General features: G+C 42.4%; 1 long non-coding RNA gene across 2 annotated transcripts in view; it reads right to left on the reverse strand.

Annotated features, from left to right (window-relative positions):
* The window catches only part of LOC310848417, a 249342-nt gene that overhangs the window by 116725 nt on the left and 125785 nt on the right, over positions 1–6832 (reverse strand). The window lies entirely within an intron of this gene.

Consider the following 6832-nt stretch of genomic DNA (forward strand, 5'->3'; position numbering starts at 1 on the left):
TACATGGGGGGCAGGCATTCTCAACAATGTGAAGCCGAACACATTTGTAAGCTTTTATGGAAAATGAACAAACGTTACAAAGGAGGGTGGTTGGATGCAGAATGCTGAAGGCTTTCAAAAGAAGTTCAAAGTCAGTTTGTTGCCTTGCAGAACAAAAGTCATGGTGACCACAAAAGAGAAATCAGTAGAAGCAGACAAAAGCTATAGATGTCTACAAGAATTCAACAGGCATGTAAGTGTTTACACACAGAGGCATCCAAAGTACATTTCAAACTCCAGCATTATATAAAACAGGCATAGGCAAACTCCGGCCCTTCAGATGTTTTGGAACTACAATTCCCATCATCCCTAGCTAACCATGCTAGGGGATGATGGGAATTGTAGTGTCAAAACATCTGGAGGGCCGGAGTTTGCCTATGTCTGATATAAAAGCAGGGGCGGAGGAAGGGGTGTGTGGTGGGGGTGGTTCACCCCCCGGGTGTCACCACTGAGGGGGGTGACAAAAGGCTGGGTGGCACTCACCACAGGGCCTGTAGTGCACATGAGCCACATGTCTCTCCTGGGAGTGATGTGGTGGCTTGGGCGTGCGCAGGCTCCATGCTGCCCCAAACGGTCCTCCCACCACCTCAGCCGTAGGGTGGCTGAGTAGGAGGAGGCAGGCAGACTCCTCAGAGGCCCCGCGGAGTGTTCTGCCCTGGCTCGTCCCGCCCTGTGGTTGGCTGGCCCCGCCCCTGGGCGCAGGGCATGCGCACCACCCTAGGCGCCCGATTGGCTTGCTCCACCGCTGTATAAAAGTATTCAAATATCGTACAAACTTGATTGCATGTTCCATTAAAATGCAACACAAAATATGTAGTTGTGAGGCATGTGTGCAAGGCTGGTTCATGTGTGGCTTTTCTAGCTATTATCCCCCCTCCTTTCTCTGTATGATATATAGAGAGAAGTCAAGCAGGTTTGACTGTAATCCCACTTACGTGGGACTAAGTTCTATGGAAATCAATGGGACTTGCCTCTGAGTAGACACACAGTCAGTACTGGAATAGAGAATAATAATAATAATAATAATAATAATAATAATAATAATAATAATAATAATATTTATCTGGCTGGATTTCCACAGCCACTACGGGCAGCCTACAGCACATAAAAAAATGAAAAACATTAAACATTTCTCAATACAGATGTCTTCTAAAAGTCAGATAGTCAGTGCTTTTTTCCCCTTTGGGTACGCAGGGGTACACATACCCCTAAACATTTTGTGAATCTTTGTACTTTTGTCTGTTTGCTGTATTTATTTTTCCTGATTTGAACTATAAAATGGTGATTTTCATGAGTCAAAATGAGTGCCCCATAACATTTTTTTAAGGGGGAAAAAAAGCACTGCAGATAGTTGTTTATTTCCTTGACATCTGATGGGGGCGAAGGGAGGGGCGTTCCATAGGGCAGGCGCCACTGCCGAGAAGACCATCTGCCTGAATAAAACTTTTAGAATCTGGAGTGGGGGGAACCAGTTCGGTCCTGTGTGTATTTATATATGTGCATATCACTTTATGACTGTGGTAAAAGAGTATATTCCAGACATGTAAATAAGCCAAGATATCTTGTAATAATAGCCAAACTATCTTGTAATAATACAAATAACAGCAGTAGCAGCAGCAGCAACAACAACGATAATAATAAAAGCTGGGAGAGGGCGATTTGTAGAAAGATTTAGAGCTATGCCCCCCCCCCTTCTGTAGCCAGCTTAATTTTCATGCCAGACATAAAAGAAGGGAATTCCTTACCCTGGGGACCTGCTTGGTTTCTGTGCTGCGTGTAGAGAAGGGCCCTAATTTCTTGCTTTCTCTTCAGCCTTAGCAGAGAAGACATCTCTCGCCTTTAATACACCAAGGACCCTTTAGGTGAGGTCTGGCAGAAGGATGGAGAAATCTGCTGGCAATGAACACTGCGATAGCCATCTCCTCCAAATTCCAAATGGTGTCAAAGCGCTTCCCGATAGACATGACTGACTCGTGATTGGCAAGTCACAGTCAGTTGTCAATCAAGACCCATCAGGATCTAAACTCTTAAAAGTGGATGCTTGCCATTTCATCCTTCTGTATTCCTCCTCTCATCTGACTGCAAACGTTGCCACTTTGCATGTGAGGAAAAGCCTGCTTTTAAACAGCTATAACAGCATAGATAGACTAAAAGGTTCCTTCTAGGTTTTTTCCTTGAAGCAATAGTCTGCTTCTTTACTTTGTCCTCTTCTTTGTTAATTTATTAATATTACTATTATTTTGTTTATGATTTTCAGTTTTATGCATTTCAATAATTTTACAATCATTTTAACATTTCTAAACTCGACTTCCTCCTCCCTCCTTCTGTGATGCCTTAAATTTATTTTTAATATTTTCTGCATATTCCAAATTAACTTAATTTACTCATTTATTCATCTACTTTAAATATATACTCTTATAAAAAAAACCCAAAACCCTGCAGGTTATTACAATAATCCTGCCAATGTTCTTATCTGTTTACAGTTTATTTGTAAATATTCAACAAACCATTTCCATTCTTTTATAAAAGCTCGTTATCTTGATTTCTTCTTTATCTGGTAAGTGCCACAATTTCTGCATATTCCATTTTTTTGTATCTTTCTCTGCAATTTATTTTCATTTTTGGGCAAGTAACATTCTTGCTGCTGTAGTTGCATACATGAATAAAATTCTACATAGTTTGTGTAATTAAATTCTTAATAAATGTCACAAAAATTGGTTGTTGGAGACTAGGGTGCACTGGTGCCAAAACACTGAGGCTTATTCCAACCCTTCATGTGCCCAGTCATTTGGTTAATGCTACAGTGTGAGGAGGAATTAAAGAACCTTTTAATGAGGGTGAAAGAGGAGAGCGCAAAATATGGTCTGAAGCTCAACATCAAAAAAACGAAGATCATGGCCACTGGTCCCATCACCTCCTGGCAAATAGAAGGGGAAGAAATGGAGGTAGTGAGAGATTTTACTTTCTTGGGCTCAATGATCACTGCAGATGGTGACAGCAGCCACGAAATTAAAAGACGCCTGCTTCTTGGGAGAAGGGCAATGACAGGCCTAGACAGCATCTTGAGAAGTAGAGGCATCACCTTGCCAACAAAGGTTCGTATAGTTAAAGCTATGGTTTTCCCAGTAGTGATGTATGGAAGTGAGAGCTGGACCATAAAGAAGGCTGATCGCCGAAGAATTGATGCTTTTGAATTATGGTGCTGGAGGAGACTCTTGAGAGTCCCATGGACTGCAAGAAGATCAAACCTCTCCATACTGAAGGAAATCAACCCTGAGTGCTCACTGGAAGGACAGATTGTGAAGCTGAGGCTCCAGTACTTTGGCCACCTCATGAGAAGAGAAGACTCCCTGGAGAAGACCCTGATGTTGGGAAAGATGGAGGGCACAAGGAGAAGGGGACGGCAGAGGACGAGATGGTTGGATAGTGTTTTCGAGGTTACCAGCATGAGTTTGAGCAAACTGCGGGAGGCAGTGGAGGACAGAGGTGCCTGGCGTTCTCTGGTCCATGGGGTCACGAAGAGTCGGACACGACTAAACGACTAAACAACAACAACAACAACAGTGTGTATGTGGGCAACAGGTGGTGCTGTGCTCTAAACCACTGAGCTTGCCGATTGGAAGGTTGGCGATTCGAATCCCCACGACGGGGTGAGCTCCCATTGCTCAGTTCCAGCTCCTGCCAACCTAGCAGTTAGAAAGCACATCAAAGTGCAGGTAGATAAATAGGTACTGCTCCGGCAGGAAGGTAAATGGTGTTTCTATGTGCTGCTCTGGTTCACCAGAAGCGGCTTAATCATGCTGGCCACATGACCCGGAAGCTGTACGCCAGCTCCCTCAGACAGTAAAGCGAGATGAGCGCCGCAACCCCAGAGTCGTTCATGACTGGACTTAACTGTCAGGGGTCCTTTACCTTTTCTTTTGCAGTGTGTATGAGTGAGGTTTGATGGAAAAAAGCAAGCTACAAGAACATGCCTGAAAGCACTCTCATCCAGGGCTATTGGGATCTTAAGAGGAGTATGGTTGGAGCCTACCTAGAGTTTGACATGACTGACCCACCTGGTCATGGAAGAGAGGGAGTAAAAATATTACTTGCCCCACTTCCGTTACAGTGGGAATAAAGAAAAGATGGAGTGGCCCATCCTTCTTCTGCTACCCCTCACTTGCCTGTATTGAATTTCTCCCCACTTAGACTACCTCTTAAGTATTTAACTACATGTCTGGTATATCCACCCTCTCATCCACAACCAGAAGAGACTGCTCAGCTCCAGTAAGTGTCTGATTTGGGCCTAGGAACCATAGTGCTTGCACGTCTGTGCAAAGCAATGAGAAACTATTGCATATTATTGACTTTGCTCTCATGGAAATACAGCTAATAGGGATGCCAGGAGGATAAATAATGTGCTTAGCATTCTTCTAAGGAAGCAGGAAGGTGGAATTTGTGTGTGAGGAAAATTAAATCACATCTGAATTTCCTTAGCCTGACAAATTACCTCTGTTACATCTTATGTCTCTGTTCAATTTAACAAATATTTGGGTGGTCCAGCATTATTTAACTATGATTAAGCCCACTTAAAGCAAAATTATCTCTCCCGCTGCATCCTCCTTCAAAGATGCTGCGAGGAAGTGCAACACTTTCCTGATTTCTTTCCTCATTTAGTCGCCATTTATGCCAAGCTTGATTGTAACCTTGACCAAATGAGCAAGTGAGAATCGTTTTAAAGAGATAAAAGTTTTTGATCTCAAAGGGCCAAAGGTTTCTATGAAGAAGATGCTATCAGAATGTAATGTGGCGATGAAGAAATTCGAATCCACGATGCTAGAAATGTTTTCAGCCTTTCCCCTTTTCTTTCTCTGAGGTGAGGTGGGGGGGGGGGGTCAAATGCACATTCCTTTTTAGACACGGGAATGCAATAATTGCTAATGAATGGAATGCTGTCAAGGCCCCCCCCCCCATTCCTGTTCAAGTTGCAAGCCCACTGTTACATGACTAATTGAGTGCATCAGGACAACAGGGATAAAAGCTTTTCTGACCTGACCTTTTGGGTTTTTAGATTAGATACCAGTCAATTATCTCCTACTTTGTTAGTTTAGTGATCTAGTAATATATGAAGTAGGAGATTAGGAACCTTTCATCCGGAATTGTGATCCTGAGATAGGAGCTGAGCTCAATTCTGGTGTGTTCATATAAGGGCCTCTTTGCAAGTTTCATTAGGCCATAGGATGATGCTTTAGACAATTGGCCCAGCTAGCTCAGTATTGTCAATACTGGCAGTGCCCCTCTAGTGGGCAGTATCCTGCTAACTTGTCCCATCTGTGGAATCTGTTCTAGGAGTTGTTCCAAACCCCCGAAGCAGATTTGGAGATGGTGTGGGTTACACATGAGTGGAAGGAAGTGAGCAAGGTCTGTTGTGCAAGTGTAAATACTTGCACTAATGGGACATGTTAGCTGGATACTGCCCAATGATTTCATTTTTATATGCATATTTTTTATTAAATTTTCTGTTTTGCAATTTAAAATATTCATTTAAATAATCTTAAAATATCAATGGCTTCCCTTCTTCTCTTTGCATGATTCATTTTGCATAACATAAATCCCTACATATTTTATACAAACTAAACTATTCAGTATTCCATTATTACATCCATCAAAACTTATTTACACTGTTGAATTTATCTTAATGCTGCCAACGTTTTCAAATGTACACACTTCCCCCCCATATATTCAATAAACGTTTTCCAATCTTCTTTAAATGTATGTTCTTATTGTTCTCTTATTCTATAAGTTAGGTCCACAAACTGCATATTCCATCAGTTTAAGTTGCCATTCTTCTTTGGCTGGGACCGCGCTCGTTTTCCATTTTTGGACTAACAAAACATGGGTTGCAGTAGTGGCATACCTAAATAAACTTTTTTTGACACCTGGGAATTTCCATCTGAATTATCCCCAACAGAAAGGATTCTGGGTTTTTTGGGGAAGTGCTTAAAAAAAAATATCAGTTCATTATAAATTATTTCCCAATACTCTTTTACCCTTTTAAAGCTCCACCACATATGAAAGAACATTCATTCGTTCTTCTGCACCGATTATTTCAAACTGCAACCTCACGCAACCCTACACAGAGAAGCCAGGGATTGATCATGTGACCGTTTGTATGTGAAACATGTTTTCTACCAATGAACTCTGGAACTATCTGATCAAACATATGATTGATTGCTCCCACACTAATTTCAGCTGCAAAGTTCACACTGCCACTATAGTGGGGAGTAAACTATGAGTACCCATTTTTGCACTGTTCCCAGACAAAGAAGGAAAGTAATTTCCAACTGCATTGCAAAAGGGACTTAGAAGCAATGGTTTCGGATCCTTTCTGCATCAAGCCTGAAAGGAGTTCAATTCGGTTAAGGGAAGCTGAACCAGACATAAAAACATACACCCTGCCTTGAATGGGGTATGACAGACAGAGGATAGGGAGCTAACAAGCAACATATGGGACATGATGAAGAAAGGCTTGGCCAAGGTTGGGTAGGGTGGCACAGAACTATAAAAGAATGGGCATGGCATGGAAGGGGCAGTAAAGCCCAACCAGAACTCCTAGCAGATTCAGCAGAGAGAGTGACCAGCTGTCAGGATGCTGTCAGCAGCTCGTTGCTGGTTGCCCAGGAAAGTATAAAGAAAAGGGAAAGTTTCTTACCGTCCTTTTTAAATTCAATCTTTGCAGAGAGAGGCTATAGAACCCAGCCTTTTGGATAATGGTGTTGTCCTGAGTGAATCTCCATGCCTCCTTCTCTCC

This window comes from Podarcis gaigeae, assembly GCF_964106915.1.
Source record: "Podarcis gaigeae genome assembly, chromosome: 7".
NCBI classification, from domain to species: domain Eukaryota; kingdom Metazoa; phylum Chordata; class Lepidosauria; order Squamata; family Lacertidae; genus Podarcis; species Podarcis gaigeae.